Source organism: Musca domestica, unplaced genomic scaffold, assembly GCF_030504385.1.
Source record: "Musca domestica strain aabys unplaced genomic scaffold, Musca_domestica.polishedcontigs.V.1.1 13, whole genome shotgun sequence".
Classification (NCBI taxonomy): domain Eukaryota; kingdom Metazoa; phylum Arthropoda; class Insecta; order Diptera; family Muscidae; genus Musca; species Musca domestica.
The window spans coordinates 10,444,977-10,463,093 of NW_026712172.1; the positions used below are offsets into that span (position 1 = coordinate 10,444,977).

The 18,117-nt window shown below is 35.8% G+C and overlaps 1 protein-coding gene across 2 annotated transcripts in view; it reads right to left on the minus strand.

Moving 5' to 3' along the window:
* The window catches only part of LOC101890598 (uncharacterized protein CG43867), a 526,338-nt gene that overhangs the window by 466,327 nt on the left and 41,894 nt on the right, over window positions 1-18,117 (minus strand). For both annotated transcript variants that reach the window (XM_059118623.1, XM_059118622.1), the window contains exon 2: window positions 6,174-6,253. The gene's annotated coding sequence lies outside the window, so the exon portion shown is untranslated. The remainder of the gene's footprint in view (window positions 1-6,173; window positions 6,254-18,117) is intronic.

Below are 18,117 nucleotides of genomic sequence, written 5' to 3' on the forward strand. Positions count from 1 at the left end.
AGGAACTTGAAATATTTTAAAAACAAAAAAAAAATCCGTTGAAAAATATCTCTGAAATGATAAGCGTTATATGAGGATATACCAAGACGTGGTGCTGGATAAGTAATTTTTTGTGATAAGCTGTAGTAACGATTCCGAACTTCAAATACGAAATTTGACGCAATTCCTGTGAATAATGTCGCTAATATCATCAAAATACCAAATAAAGGGAGGTACCGCTGTATGGGGGCTATAGACCTGCATAGACAATTTTCCGTCATAGGTTGTAGTAACCATTACGAAAGTTAAATACGAAATTTGACGCAATTCCGGTGAATAATGTCACGAAAATCTTGAAAATACCGCTCAACCTAGCGTTATATGGGTGCTACACTATAACGTAGACCCATATAGACAATTCTCTTCCAAGAAGCAAAGTACTCCGAGGGAAATCCTTGTATGGATTTTCAGACTATTCCATTGAAAAATATGACAAAAATCATCAAAATATCGAATATCAGGGGCACCATTGTATGGGGCCATACGATATCGTGGTCCAATATAGACAATTCTCTTTTAGGGTGTAAAGTACTCAGAGGGAACTTCTTGTGTAGAATTTCAGACAATTCCATTGAAAACTATTGTTAAAATCATCAAAATGCTGTATATATGGGAAACCGTTATATGGGGGCTATACGATATCGTGGACCGATATAGCCCATCTTCGAACATTACCTGCCGGCAGACAAAGGACAGATAGGTGCAAAATTTTAGCTTTCTATATTTATTCGTTTTGACTCTATCTTGATTGGGACTAAATCGTCTTGGAATTTTACGCTGATCAGGAATATATATACTTTGTTGGGTCTAAAATTATGACGAACTTAATATACCCTCCATACTATGTATGGTGGAGGGTATAAAAATGGCTCAACTCCTAAGTCCCTGTAGACAGGAAGCTTATGAAATCTTTTCGATATTTCTTAATATTGGAGACATTTTCCGTCATTTTCATGTCGGTAAGGTAGATTCATAAACAAAACTTGGATGGAGTCAGAGGCAAAAAATGGCTCGACTCTGGATCCTAGTAAGCAGATTGATCTGGAAACCTTTTCGATAAACTTTATAGACATACCAATAGCATACGGTTTGGTACTTTGTTAAATATATAAATGAACAAGGCGACCTTTCCCTATTTCCCATCTCAACACAAAACAATGTATCCGCCTCTTTCTCGTTCTATTGTTATGGATGTTGCTAAAATTGCAATAACATGGCATTACAATTTACTATTCTGACAATCATATCTGTGAAGAGGACATTTACCTCCAGTCCTACATAGACACAAGAAATGCTGCATAGTCATTTGCGGATATCCCACCAGCCGGTTAAACCGTCAGGCACCCAGCTAGCCAGCAAACCAGTAATGTTAACATTGAACTCTCATTGGGATATTTGTAGTTATTGATAGGATTGGATGTGTATTGTTGGAGGAACAACTTGCATTTCATTCTATCTGATATTGACAGAGTTCATCGGGCGAGAATGAAAGTGAGAAACAGAAGTACAGAGCAAGTTCAATGCTTCATTGTCCGGAATAATGAATTTTTAATTACCCATAGAGGGTGTTGGGAGTACCGTTTAATGGCTGCATCGATTTAATTGATTTCGTAAAATGACACTAACATTGTTAAATGGCAGCAGCGATAATGAATGAATGAATTGGTTTAATGCAATTATACATGAGCTCTTTTAAATGGTATAGTAAAGTTTGTGGTACTACTTACTTTAAATTGGAAATCTTAGCTGGGTGTATACGTTTTTGTAAAATGCGTTATTGTGTCTGTTAATTTCCTGCTGAATTTAAGTCCAAGTGTAAAAAATAGGTATTTCTACGGGACAGTTGAAAACATCCACGATGTTGGCGCCGGTAGCATAGTGCCGCGGGAATGTTCGCTACAGGAGAAAAAAAAAAAAACAAGTGAAAAAGCTGTAAATTCGGCCGGGACGAACTTTGACTACCTTCCACCATTTGGAACGAATTAAAAATTTTCAAAAAATAAAATCCGTTAAAAATTCTGTTAAAATCTTAAAAATGGCGAATATTGCCGTTAAGGTCTATACAACGTAAACCTACATACGTATTGTTTGTCATAAGCTGTTACCATATTCAAATTCGAAACTAGAAATAAACGGTGAATAATGTAGCTAAAATCATCGAAATACCGTATATAGGGAGGTACCGTTATATCAAAGCTATACGAAGACTTGGACCTGGAAAGACACTTTTCTGTCACAGGCTGTAGCATCCATTACGAACTTCAAATACGACATCTCAAACAATTTCGGTGAGTACCTAAAATTGTCGAAATACCGAATATAGAGAGGTACTTATTATTATTCAAAAAAAAAAAAAAAAAAACAAGCTAAAGTAAGTAAAAGTAGTATACTTAAACGAAGACGTGGACCTGTATAGGCAAGTTTTGTCATAGACCATTACAATATACAAATATGAAACTAAAAAAATGCTGGTGAATAATGTCACAAAAACATCAAAGTATCAAATATAGGGATGCACCGTTATATGGGGGATATACGAAGACGTGGACCTGCATAAGTCATTTTCTGTCATAGGCTATAATATCCATTGTGAACGTCAGATACCAAATTTGAAATAATTCCGGTGAATAATATCGCTAAAATCATCAAAATACCGAATATTGGGAGGTACCGTTATATGGGGGCTGTATGAAGACGCGGACCTGCACAGACAACTTTCTGTCTTAGGTTGTAGTATCTTTTACGAACTTCAAATGCCAAATTTGAAACAATTCCGGTGAATAATGTCGCTTAATGTCGCTTAATATATATATATATATATATATATATATATATATATATATATATATATATATATATATATATATATATATATATATATATATATATATATATATATATAAATATAAATTTTAGCTTTCTATATTTATTCGTTTTGACTCTATCTTGATTGGGACTAAATCGTCTTGGAATTTTACGCTGATCAGGAATATATATACTTTGTTGGGTCTAAAATTATGACGAACTTAATATACCCTCCATACTATGTATGGTGGAGGGTATAAAAATGGCTCAACTCCTAAGTCCCTGTAGACAGGAAGCTTATGAAATCTTTTCGATATTTCTTAATATTGGAGACATTTTCCGTCATTTTCATGTCGGTAAGGTAGATTCATAAACAAAACTTGGATGGAGTCAGAGGCAAAAAATGGCTCGACTCTGGATCCTAGTAAGCAGATTGATCTGGAAACCTTTTCGATAAACTTTATAGACATACCAATAGCATACGGTTTGGTACTTTGTTAAATATATAAATGAACAAGGCGACCTTTCCCTATTTCCCATCTCAACACAAAACAATGTATCCGCCTCTTTCTCGTTCTATTGTTATGGATGTTGCTAAAATTGCAATAACATGGCATTACAATTTACTATTCTGACAATCATATCTGTGAAGAGGACATTTACCTCCAGTCCTACATAGACACAAGAAATGCTGCATAGTCATTTGCGGATATCCCACCAGCCGGTTAAACCGTCAGGCACCCAGCTAGCCAGCAAACCAGTAATGTTAACATTGAACTCTCATTGGGATATTTGTAGTTATTGATAGGATTGGATGTGTATTGTTGGAGGAACAACTTGCATTTCATTCTATCTGATATTGACAGAGTTCATCGGGCGAGAATGAAAGTGAGAAACAGAAGTACCGAGCAAGTTCAATGCTTCATTGTCCGGAATAATGAATTTTTAATTACCCATAGAGGGTGTTGGGAGTACCGTTTAATGGCTGCATCGATTTAATTGATTTCGTAAAATGACACTAACATTGTTAAATGGCAGCAGCGATAATGAATGAATGAATTGGTTTAATGCAATTATACATGAGCTCTTTTAAATGGTATAGTAAAGTTTGTGGTACTACTTACTTTAAATTGGAAATCTTAGCTGGGTGTATACGTTTTTGTAAAATGCGTTATTGTGTCTGTTAATTTCCTGCTGAATTTAAGTCCAAGTGTAAAAAATAGGTATTTCTACGGGACAGTTGAAAACATCCACGATGTTGGCGCCGGTAGCATAGTGCCGCGGGAATGTTCGCTACAGGAGAAAAAAAAAAAACAAGTGAAAAAGCTGTAAATTCGGCCGGGACGAACTTTGACTACCTTCCACCATTTGGAACGAATTAAAAATTTTCAAAAAATAAAATCCGTTAAAAATTCTGTTAAAATCTTAAAAATGGCGAATATTGCCGTTAAGGTCTATACAACGTAAACCTACATACGTATTGTTTGTCATAAGCTGTTACCATATTCAAATTCGAAACTAGAAATAAACGGTGAATAATGTAGCTAAAATCATCGAAATACCGTATATAGGGAGGTACCGTTATATCAAAGCTATACGAAGACTTGGACCTGGAAAGACACTTTTCTGTCACAGGCTGTAGCATCCATTACGAACTTCAAATACGACATCTCAAACAATTTCGGTGAGTACCTAAAATTGTCGAAATACCGAATATAGAGAGGTACTTATTATTATTCAAAAAAAAAAAAAAAAAACAAGCTAAAGTAAGTAAAAGTAGTATACTTAAACGAAGACGTGGACCTGTATAGGCAAGTTTTGTCATAGACCATTACAATATACAAATATGAAACTAAAAAAATGCTGGTGAATAATGTCACAAAAACATCAAAGTATCAAATATAGGGATGCACCGTTATATGGGGGATATACGAAGACGTGGACCTGCATAAGTCATTTTCTGTCATAGGCTATAATATCCATTGTGAACGTCAGATACCAAATTTGAAATAATTCCGGTGAATAATATCGCTAAAATCATCAAAATACCGAATATTGGGAGGTACCGTTATATGGGGGCTGTATGAAGACGCGGACCTGCACAGACAACTTTCTGTCTTAGGTTGTAGTATCTTTTACGAACTTCAAATGCCAAATTTGAAACAATTCCGGTGAATAATGTCGCTTAATGTCGCTTAATATATATATATATATATATATATATATATATATATATATATATATATATATATATATATATATATATATATATATATATATATATATATATATATATATATATATATATATATATATATATATATATATATATATATATATATATATATATATATATATATATATATATATATATATATATATATATATATATATATATCAAAATTTGAACCGATTTTGATAAAATTTGGGTTCTGGGTATCAAATATCATTGTTTTGGGATGCATATTACGGATGTAGGGGACTTAAACACCAAATCGGATGAAACATGTATATGAGAGCTAAAGCTATGTATATCTGAACCAATTTTCACCAAATTTGATGCAGTTGATGCGGAATTAAGTCGGATGTCCCAAAATTCACGTTATTTGGACTGATATTGGCCATTTGGTGCACAATTAACCTCAAATCGGTTGAAGATATATATGAGAGCAATATCTAAATTTGAACCGCTTCTCATCAATTTCAATAGGGTTCGTCTTTGGACAAATATTGTTTGGAAAATTACATCTCAATCGGACATGGAATGCAGACGTACGGAAAGACGGACTGACGTACATAAATCGACACAGAAAGTGATTCTATGAACAATCTCAAAAGTAACTATGGGTCTATCTCGCTCCTTTCTTCAATGTTACAAACGAATGCACAAGGACATAATACCGTGGTAAGGTATTATGTGGTGTAGGGTATAATAACTGGAAATCTTTGCAAGAGAGTCTTCTACTTGTTATGAACCTAAAATTCCAGATATCAGCCCATGCTGCTGGTAATAACGAAGGCTTTGTGTTCTTTGCCCCAGATTTCAGTTGTTTTGGAGGTCTTGGATTCTATTTTAAGCTAGGATTGTCCTGATGGTTCGCATTAAGTCTAGTGATTTACAAAAAGCCCTGACGCATTTTGTTCTATTGGATTGGACTGTAATTTGGAATTTTGGTTTCGGAGGAGATAGGAACTGTATTACAATATTTTTTTCTTTAAACTGCAACAAAAACGCTTACGTTTCGGGCTGAGGGTCAATAGGGCTATATTTCATTCTCTAAAGACCTTAGAATATCCATTTAGGAAGGGGTATAATTTAAAAAACTTACCTTTAGATTACGTGATGTTTATCTATTAAAGTTTATTCTCTCTTCATAATCTCCAAATTCAATCGATCAATTTTATGTATCTGAAAAATAAAAAACAAAAGTTATAAATTACTGACAGTCATTTAAAATGAAAATTAAGCTTAAATCTACAAATTCATTTCTCACAGTGACCCTGCATTGCCCCCTTATCAAATAATTTAATTTTCATATATCAGATGGCCATCTTGCCCTAATTCATAATCTAACACAAATCTCTCTTCCTTTCCTCAACTTAAGTGTCAACAAAACATATTCGTAAACTAGTTGCCAATTGTTGCTGTCATGCCTACGGAGAAAGTACAATTATAATCTGCTGTAATTGAAACTGTCAACACAATACCCAATTTGGAATATGATAAAAATTTGAAATCGAAAACTATTCTTCTCAAATTTCAATTAAATTATTTGTTGTTGTCTTGCAAACAAACTTAGTTTTGCACATTCACCTGGTGGAAAGGCCTTCCACTCAACTCACAGTTGGATGAACACCTTAGATGTAGTTATTTTAGTTAGTTAGCTTCTTTTTGTCTCTGCTGCCACTTGTTGACTTGTATTATGACTTAAGGGACACCCCATGGCTGCACTGCAACAAGCCACCATTCAACAATGCAGCCATAATAGGAATTCCCAGGCGGCTAATAATACCACAGACAAGTTGTAAGTTAAGAGTCTACTAAGGTTGTCCAGTTAAAACAACTGTTTTGACATCAAACAACAAGAGCAACAACAATGTCGAAAAATTGTTGGGAGAAAATTTGCTTAGTTTTCATTAAAAAAAATGTGTCTTCTTCTTAGTCTGCAGAAGACCTGGATGTTTTCTATCGAGGTTTCTCATTGTCTGTAGTAGACCTGGAGGTATATAGAAGACCTAAAAGTCTTCTATGAACTTCGGACCTGCAGATCTCCTATAGTCTGACTAGACGACCTGGAGGTTTTCTACTGGCTATAGAATACCTGGAGTTCGTACAGGTCTTCTACAGGCTATAGTCTTCTGAGGCCCAGTCTTCTACTGGCTATAGTCTTCTAATGGCTATAGAACACTTGATTTGTACTGGCTATATAAGACTGCCTTTGGAACACCTGGAGGTCTTCTACTGGCCACAAAAGACCTGGAGGATTTCCACTGGCTATAGAAGAACTAGATGTCCTCCACTGGCTTAAAAGACCTGGATGTCATCTATTGACCACAGAAGACCTAGAGGACTTCTTCTGGCCACAGAAGGCTTGGAGGTCTTCTACTGGCCACACAAGACCATGGGGTCTTCTACTGGCCACAGAAGACCTGGAGGTCATCCACTGGCTATAGAAGAATTGGGTGTCTTCCACTGGCTTCAGAAGACCTGGATGTTGTTCATTGTCTTTTGGAGACAGTGATGTCCTCTGCTGGCTTTAGAAGACCTGGAGGTCTTCTGTGGTTCATAAGGGACCTGAAAGTCTTCTACTTGCTATAGAATATAGGACTTGGAAGTCTTCTACTGGCTATACTAGTCATGTAGAACTTGGTTATAGAAGACATGGAGGTTTCAACTAGCTACAGAAGACCTGGATGTCTTTTATCGAAAAAAAAGTCTACTAGGTATAGAAGACCTAAAGGTATTCTGACTTGAAGCTCCTGAGCTTGCTATAGAAGACCTGAAGGCGGCACTGTTTGCTGTAGAAAACCTAAAGATTTTGTACACATTATAAGAGAACTGAAGGTCTTTTATTGTCAATAAAGGTCTTCAGCTGGTTATAAAAGACAAGAGTCTGAAGTTGGTTGCAGTTTTTTCATCTCATCCTGTGGAAGACCTGAAAGCCTTCTACTGGTAATTTAAGACCCGAAGTTCTCCCACTGTCTATAAAACTCCTAGAGGTCTCCTACGTACCATAAAATACTCGGAAGTCTTCTACTGGTTATACAAGTCATATAGATCTTAGTTATAGAAGAGCTGGAGGTCTCAACTAGCTACAGAAGACCTGGATGTCTCTTACCAAACAATCTACCAGCTATAGAAGAACTGAAGGTATTCTGCTTGCTAAGGAAGATTTGAAAAGACCTGGATTTCTCCTACTGATAATAGAAGACCTAGAAGTCTTCTGCTGGCTATAGTAGGCCTGGAAGTCCTCTACTGGACACTACTAGCTATAGAAGACCTGAAGGTATTCTGCTTGCTAAGGAAGACTTGAAGGTCTTGTGCTTGCTATAGAGGACCTGAAGGCGGTTCTACTTTCTGCAGAAGAGCTAAAGGTTTTGTACACATTAAAAGAGAACTGAAGGTCTTCTACTGTCATGTCTCCTTTTGATTATAGAAGACCTGGAGGACTTCTGTTGGCTACTACTGAATATAGAGGACTTGGAAGTCTTGAACTATTGTTTAAGGCGAACTACTAAGTACAGAAGACCTGGGAGCATTTCTTCTTTTTTCCACCTGCCATAAATAACTAGCTTTCAGTTTTTGTGTTTACTCAACAGACATTTGTTTTGTTCACTTTTCGCAAAACATGCTACATTGTATTGCCAGCAGCGAGTTGCGACAACACAATTGAGGCACTTTGTTTTTATTTATTGGCGCAACAATTATTAACAGAGTTTTTGCTTTTTCTTTTGTTGTTACATCAATGAATCAAAAAAAATATATATAAACAAGAGCAGCAGAGGCAAAAAAAGTTGAAAACTTTAAATTCATTGACCCCAATTTTGTAAACGTTTCCAAAACAAAACAACTGCAATTGAATAAGGCACTCGCCATCCAGCTAGAGCCGGGCACAATATTTGTCAGTTGATTGGTTGTCTGCTCATCTGTTCAGACGCTCGAATGTTTATTTACAATTTGCTGCTGGTGTTTTAAGCGATCAAGTTTGCCAATTTTGGCGGGTGTTTGTGTTTTTGTGTGTGTGCATGCGGTTTGTTTGAACACATGTCGGCGGATGCAACAGGTGTTAGTCAAACAAAAAAAAATGTAAAATGTACACAATGAAAGAAGGGAGTAATAAAAATATTTAACTTCGTTGTGACTAAAATACTGAGGCTACACGAAATTGGATATTCGCTTTGCTATTTATACCCTACACCACAAGGTGGTCAGGGTATTATGTCTTTGTGCATTTGTTTGTAACAGGCAAAAGGAAACGAGATAGACCCATAGTTCCTTTTGGTGATTTGCATTGAATCTCATTTTCAGTCGATTTATGCATGTCCTTCCGTCTGTCCGTCTGACCATGTATTTTTGTACAAATCATTTGTTCGGCCCAAGGACGAACCCTATTGAAATTGGAGATAATCGGTCAAAATTTAGATATAGTTCCCATATATATCTTCGTCCGATTTGGCTTTTATTGTGCACCAAACGTGTAATATCAGCCCGAATAGTATGGAATTTTGCACATACAACCAAATTAGGCCTCAAAATAAGTATGCCAAATTTGATCGAAATCGGTTCAGATATAGCTATAGCTCCCATATATATATTGCTCATCCGATTTGTTATTTTAGTCCTCCGCAGCCGTAATATGCACTCTGTAACAACAATATTTGGGGAAATATATCAAATATTTGCTCAAATGGGATGGAATTTGGCACATGCGATCGAATTGAGTCTAGAAGCTAGTATGCCAAATTTGGTGAAGATCGGTTCAGATATAGCTATAGCTCCCATATATATTGTTCATCCGATTTGTTACCCACAGCCGTAATATGTACTCCGTAACAACGATATTCAGGGAAATATATCAAATACAGCTCAGAAATATCTTTGCCAAATTTTATCGAGATCGGTTCAGATTTGGATATAGCTCCCATATATATATTTATCTGATTTCAAATTAATTTTGCACTAAGTGGGAAATACAAGTCCGAATTTAAAAGATACACATGCTTCGGCATATTTAGTCCTTTGAACTTAAAATTACAATTATAATCATTGCGTGTATGATTAAATTCTCCCGTAAAATCTTTTAATTGTTATGTGGAGCTCTACAAAATTAGCAAAGTGGTGTAGGGTATCATAAAGTCGGCCTCACCCGACATTAGGACTTTCATTACTGGTTCTAAGGTAAATTAACTTCTTAGGAAATTTGAACCTGTTTTAAGTAAGTCATTATTGGTTTTTCATGATTTTTTGAAAATTAAGATACCAATTAAAAACGATTTTGCCGTGTTTGTTCAGGACATCGTAGTATTGTGCTGTTGAAAAATAGTTAGGCTTATTTTCATTACTGTTCTTTTTTAAAACAATGTTTGTTTATAAGTGGAGAAAGATGGTAAAGTTTACCAGGGGGTAAGGCAGAGAATACAGAGGTTTCGGAAAGAGCAAACAAACCTCATCAGTTCACTTGGTCTTTGTCTGGGGATATCCAATGAAAAAAACTTTTTTACCCAAGTGACGAGATCATAAGCTCAATAAAAGATGAACCAAAAAAGTCTTTTGTCGTCGGAGTTATTTTAAAATGACTCATGGGGATAACTCGGCACATCCCATTAGTTATACCAACACGGACCACTCCTTCTGGTTCCTCCCCCACAAAGGGTCAACATTTTGGTTACTTATAACCCTTATAACATACAAAACAAGTCAGCGATTCGCTTTAAACTAAGTATATCTCAATGTTTGACTAAACCCGAGATCTAATATGAATATCGGTCTTCTATTTTTGATACTTCCCCCACCTTGAATAATTATAACTTAGACTTAGGTTATATGCGAAATAGAAAATATTGGACCACTCCATCGGTACCATCTATATATACATATTAACTTTGTCATACCTTTTGTTACATCCCTAAATATTCGTCGTAGACCCCATGAAGTAAATATATTCATAGTCAGCATAAAATTCTAAGTCGATTTAACGATGTTGAAATCACAATGCAGCCCACATTGTTTGACGTAGAGCTTCAAAATTTGGCACTACAATTTTTTCTAGTGTTTAGGATGGTTGGTATTAAAAATGAGATATATCGGTCCACGTTTTCCTATAGCGCACATATAACGGTACCCACCGATACTCGGTACTTTAGTAATTTTTGTCACATTTTTTCACGGAGTTGTCTAAGAAATGGAATTTGTAGTTTATAATAGGTTATAGCTTCGGTGGCGCATCATTGTTCCTATAGCGCACATATAACGATATTCGGTATTTTTATAATCCTCGCCACATTTAAACACGAATTTGTTTCAAATTTTGTATTTAAGAAGTCGTTTAGATAACAATCCTTGAAGTATAAAATTGTCTATGTAGATTCCTCTTTTGGAATGGACCCCATATAACGACCTCATCCATTGATTTTATTGATTTTTTTACTTGTTTTATCGTAAGGAAATTACACACTTTTTAACAAAATTCTTCTCATATTTTTCAGTCAATCAGAGCCTCTTCTGGCTTTAATTATACCCTACACCACATAGTGGTAAGGGTATTATGTCTTTGTGCATTTGTTTGTAACATGGAGAAGGAAACGAGATAGACCCATAGTTACTTTTGAGAACCTTCATAGAATCACTTTCTGAGTCGATTTATGCATGTCAGTCCGTCTGTCCGTCCGTCCGTCTGTCCATGTATTCTTGTCAACAAAATGCAGGTCGCATTTATTATCCGATTGAGATGAAATTTTCCAAACAATATTTTTTTACCCCAAGGACGAACCCTATTGAAATTGGTAAGAATCGGATCAAATTTAGATATAGCTCCCATATATATCTTCATCCGATTTCGTGTTAATTGTGCATCAAATGGCCAATATCAGCCCAAATCACCTGAATTTTCGTACATAAGACCGAATTCAGTCTAGAAGCTAATACGTCAAATTTGGAGAAACCCGGTTCAGAGATAGCTATAGTTCGTAAAATGCACGATAGAATTAGATAGATTTTGATTTTGTACCAAATATCTCATAGAGCTCTGAAATGCCCTGTATAAACCTTTTTACGAGAGCTCTACTAAATATGCATAGTGGTGTTGGGTATCATATAGTCGGCCCCGCCCGACTTTTGAGCTTTCCTTACTGGTTTTTAATTCTAAAATTGTTTCTCACTTTCCCTCATCACATTTTTACAATCATCATAATTTCAAAAACTGCATAATTGCGATTTTTTTTCTTTCCACTGACACTTCCTCAATCCGTTACATGGAAAGTTACACAAAGACCTGTCTATCGCGAAATCTCTTGAGAATTTATATCACTTTCATTTCAAATATTTTTTTTATGTTCGCGTTTTAATTGGGATGCCATCAGCTGACATGACAAAATACGTCGTGTCTCAATGTCCCAAAGTAGAAAAACTAAACACACAATAGCTACTCTCCTCTCTCCAGCCACTTTCTCCTATAATACATACTTAAGTCAACAAACCAAACCCTGTGCCAGGGGGAAAATCCACCACACGCTGTATGCCGTCATTAGTCATGGAGTTCTTTTAAATTAAACTTAATTAAAATCTATTTAATATTACATTTTTTTATGTGTGCGAGCAGTATGGTGCACTAGTTATGGATGAAATGACAGCACGACATTTGTCTGGTTCAAATAAAAATGGGATCTGTAAGGAACGGGAAAGTAAATTAATGTTGGAAAACAGAAATGGAAAAATAGCGAATAATGAAGATGTAAAGAAATCAGATTATGAAGGAAAATCCACAAATTGGAAAAATGTAGTTTGAAACCCTTCTGTGCCTCCTTTTTGTCTTTTTTTAATAGCTAATTCTTCGTTGTCTTCCATAGATACAAACAAATATTCGATTACTTACGCCATGCCACTTAATTGAGATTTGTGACACTGTTTACATGGCCATTGACCCCGCAAGTGGCCAAATAGTGTGAATTACCATCATCATCATCTTGGCAAATCTTCTGGCAAGTCATCTGGTATTTGTCGCCTGCAGCAGAGTCTGGAATTGATGCCATGCTGATGCACATTTATTTGTCCAATTGCCAAGAGCTCGTCATTTTACCCCACACCATGAAAAGGAGGGTATATTAACTTTGTCATTTCGTTTGTAACATTCCTAAATATTCGTCGTAGACCCCATAAAGTATATATACATTCATAATCAGCATAATAATCTAAATCGATTTAACGATGTACGTCTGACTGTTTATCTGTCCGTCCGTCTGTTGAAATCACGATACAGTCCACATTATTTGACATAGAGCTTCAAAATTTGTGTTTGGGATGGTTGGTATTGAAAATTAGATATATCGATCCACGTTTTCGTATAGCTCCCATATAACGATACCTCCCGATATTCGGTACTTTGATGATTTTCGCCACAGTTTTTCACGAATTTTTCTAAAAATTGTACTTGTAGTTCGTAATAGATTGTAGCCTCGGTGGCGGAACATTGCACATATAGGTCCAAATTTTAGTTTAGCCCCCATATAACGGTACCTCTCGATATTCAGTATTTTGATGGTTTTAGTCACAATTTTTACGGATTTGTCAAAAAAAATTGGCATTCGTAGTTCGTAATGGATTTTAGCTCGGTGGCAGAATATTGCATGAATACGTCCACGGTTTCCTATAGGGCACATATAACGATACTCACCGATATACGGTATTTTGATAATTCTAATCACGTTTGTCCAAAAAATTGTTTCAAATTTGGTATTTAACAAGATTTGGTGGATACCTTTTTGATATAGCCCCCATGTGACGGGTTCATCCTCTTTATAGTTTTTTTTTTGTGACAGTTTAACAGCATTATCCAAACGGTCTCACTGGTACCTGTAGTTTAAAGTGATACACGTTTGAATTTAGATAATTTTATATATGTTTTTCTTTACCCAATGGTGGAGGATATTAAAAATTCGGCTACGCCGAACTTAATGTGTTTTACTTATTTTTAATAAAGCGATATCAATTATGCATTTATATAACTTGGATATCTAAAAAATTGCCAGATCTAGAAAGGTGGGAATGCCAATATTGAAGGCAAAAATAAACGGTAGGGTTTGGAGGAGATTCCGGAAATGTGTACAAAAACTTTTTTGTGGATATAAACTCTATATATGTGGCGTAAGAATCTCGATATGCATTGATACGAGACATCACAAAGTGGCGATAATTGTACTTAAAAAAACATCGCTTTAAATGCAAGAGAGGCGGCGTTTTTAGAAATTCAGACCTCAAATTTTGGAAATTCATAATTCAAAAGAACGAAAAATACAAAAAGTCATGAAATGGTATGACAATGTCATTACTTTGGGTATCTAGGGCTAAAATAAAGTGAAATTTCTTTAGCTATGTTTGGTTTAAATACCCGCAGCTACACAGAAATCGACAATTACTTTACTTTGTCTTCATCCTGGAGAGAATAAAGTTGTTGTCATATTATCTCTCACATAGAAACGCCAATGAGAAGAAAGGATTAGGTATAGGAAGCAGCTGTTTCGATGAGAGACTTTTTGAAAAAGCTGACATAATAGCTTGTTGATGATTTAACAGTCCCTTTAAGCGGTAAATCAAATAATTGGAAACCGCCCCAATACGGTACCAATGTATGGAACCCAACAAAGGGGCTTTATTGCAGCACCGTTGCTTCATTCATCTTGGAGCCGTCTGTATAGATAGATAGAACGTCTAGAGGAAGTTCGCCACCAGCACCGGCGTCCCTAAATGGGATCCAGCTTTTCTTTATGACGTTCCTGCCGAAATAGAGTCTAATAAGGCATTCTTTCCTTCTTTGCTCGATGTTCTTGCTCCATTTTAAACAGTGGTCCAAAATCGTACCGAGGTATTTAGAACACGGTAGTACTGGCTAAAAAAAAAAAATCAACCATATTTATACCCTCCACCATGCTATGGAGGGTATATTAACTTTGTCATTCCGTTTGTAACTCCTAGAAATACTCATGTCAGACCCAACAAAGTACATATATTTTTGATCAGCGTAAAATTCTAAGACGATTTAGCCATATCTGTCTGTCTGTTGTAATCACGCTATCTTTCGAACAAATTGAGATAGAAGGTTAACATTTTGCACACATGTATATTTTGCCAGTAGGCAGGTTAAGTTCGTAAATGGGCCATGTAGGTCCAAGTTATCATATAGCCCCCATATAACGGTACCTCCCTATATTCGCTATTTTGATGATTTTAGCGACATTATTCACCGGAATTGTTTCCAAATTGGCATTTGAAGTTCGTAGTGGATACTACAGACTAAGATAGAAAATTATCTGTACAGGTCCACGTCTTAGTATAGCCTCCATATAACGGTACCTCCCAATATTCGGTATTTTGATGATTTTAGCGACATTGTTTACCGGAATCGTTTCAAATTTGGTATTTGAAGTTCGTAATGGATACTACATCATAAGTCAAACAAGTAAAAAAGCAGTAAGTTCGGCCGGGCCGAACTTTGAATACCCTCCACCATTTGGAACGAATTAGAAAATTTTCAAAAAAATAAAATCCATTAAAAATTCTTTTAAAATCTTTAAAATATCTAATATAGGAAGGTTTCGATATATGGGGGGATATACGATATTGTGGACCTATAAAGACAAATCTATATCTGCGTGTAAAGTACTCACAAGGAACTCCTTGTGTGGATTTTCAGATAATTCCATTGGAAAAAGTGACTAAAATCATCAAAATACCGAATATAGGGGAGTACCGTTATATGGAGGATATACGATATAGTCGACCTATATAGACAATTCCGTTTCAGGGGTAAAGTGCTTATAAAGAACTCCGCGTGTGGATTTTCAGACAATACGATTCTAAATGTGGCTAAAATCATCAAAATACCGAATATCGCGGGGTACCGTTATATAGGAGCTATACGTTATCGTTAAACTATATAGAGAATTCTCTCTCGGGGGGTAAAGTGCTCACAAAGAACCCCTTGTGTACAAAGAACCCCTTGTGACCATTTCGTTGAAAAATATGGCTAAAAACATCAAAATACCGAATATCAGGGGTACCGTTATATGAGGGCTATACGATATCGTGGACCTATATAAATAATTCTCTCGAGATATAAAGTACCCACAAATAACTACTTGTGTGGATTTTCAGACAATTCCGTTGAATCAATTCCGTAAAATCATCAAAATACCGATTATCGGGGGGTACCGTTATATGGGGGATATACGATATAGTGGACCTGTATAGACAATTCTCTCTCAGGGGGTGAAGTACTCACAAGGAACTACTTGTGTGGATTTTAAGGTAATTCCATTTAAAAGTGTGGCTAACAGCATCAAAATACCGAATATCGGGGGGTACAGTTATATGGGGGATATACGATATCGTGGACCTATATAGACAATTCTTTTCGAGGGCGTAAAATGCCCACAAGGGACTCCTTTTGTGGAATTCCAGACAATTCCATTTAAAAAAGTGGCTAAAATCATCAAAATACCGAATACCGTGGGGGTACCGTTATATGGGGGCTATACGATATTGTGGACCTATATAGATAATTCTCTGCCGAGGTATAAAGTACCCACAAGGAACTACTTGTGTGGATTTTCAGACAATTCCATTGAAAAATGTGGCTAACATCATCAAAATACCGAATATCGGGGGTACCGTTATATGGGGGCTATATGAAGACGTGGACCTACATGGCTCATTTTTATACCCTCCACCAAAAAAAGTATGGAGGGTATATTAAGTTCGTCATTCCGTTTGGCATTTGAAGTTCGTTATAGATACTTCAGCTCATGCCAGAAAATTGTCTGTGCAGGTTCACGTCTTCGTATAGATTTGATGATTTTAGCTACATTATAAACAGATTTTTCTTCAAGTTTCGAATTTGAATATTGTAATAACTTATGACAAAAGTTGCCTATGTAGGTCCACGTCGTCGTATAGGCATTCGGTATTTTTAAGATTTTTACATATTTGTACCAAATGGTGGGTTAACCTAGTTAGGGTTAAAAGTTCGGCCCGGTCGAACTTACAGCTTTTTTATTTGTTTCTTATATCATGGTAAGCAGAAGCCTGCTGTTTATGAAATGTATGAAACGATCTCTTAGATGATAAACATGCAGGCATTAACATTTATAATAGGCTTGACAAATATTCAACCACTAGAAAAGTATGTCACATACGTCACAATTTCTGACAGGTCATCTATCGTAGTTACATTTTCTCTATGGAAATGTTTACCGAACTTAACAGTCCTTTTTGTAGTCTCATCACAGCATATTCTGTGAAGATAAAAGTGTTCTCCCTAATAATTCAGTAAACAGAATTAGAACTGTTGCTGCAATATTGTTCAACCTTCTGTTGTTAACATTAACGTGGATGTTACATTTAATTTCCACCGATGTTACTCGCTATCCAATAAGAGAGTTCATTTAACAGTGCATCTCTTTGCTGTAGGGCCAACAAATGCATTGCTCTGTTAAGACCAATGCGGCAATGCAGTCACATTCCTTCATTCAATCATGCATCCACCATCACTTAACACAACACCCTCTAATTTCGCTCGCTTTTGTTGTTGTTTTTTCATTTTTGTTTACATTCGTTTGTTGTTTTGTTTCTCTCATCAATGTTTTGATAAAAATTGTATTGTTGCTGTTGCTACTGTAATGTTGTGTTTGAATTGTGGAGCTGAGTGGCGCTGTTGTTTTGTTTGCAAAATTTGTTGATTGACTCTTTTGTCTTCTTCATATGTTTGTGTGTCTGTTTTGTCTATTCGCCACTATGTCAGTGCAACGAACTTTTGTTCCAATTTGCTGGTGTGTTTGTTGTTGCTTTTTATATTTTCTAGTTCGTCTTCTACTACTTTTGTGTCATGCAAAATAAATTCTAATTCTTTGTACATAGTTCGCATATATTACTACTATCTACATAAATATGTATATATACACTGGTGGCCAAAACTAAAGCAACTGAAATTACAAGGAGAATGAATGCCCTGTAGCTTTTTCAAAAATTAAGAAAATGAGAAAGTTTTTCTTGTTTTAAATTAG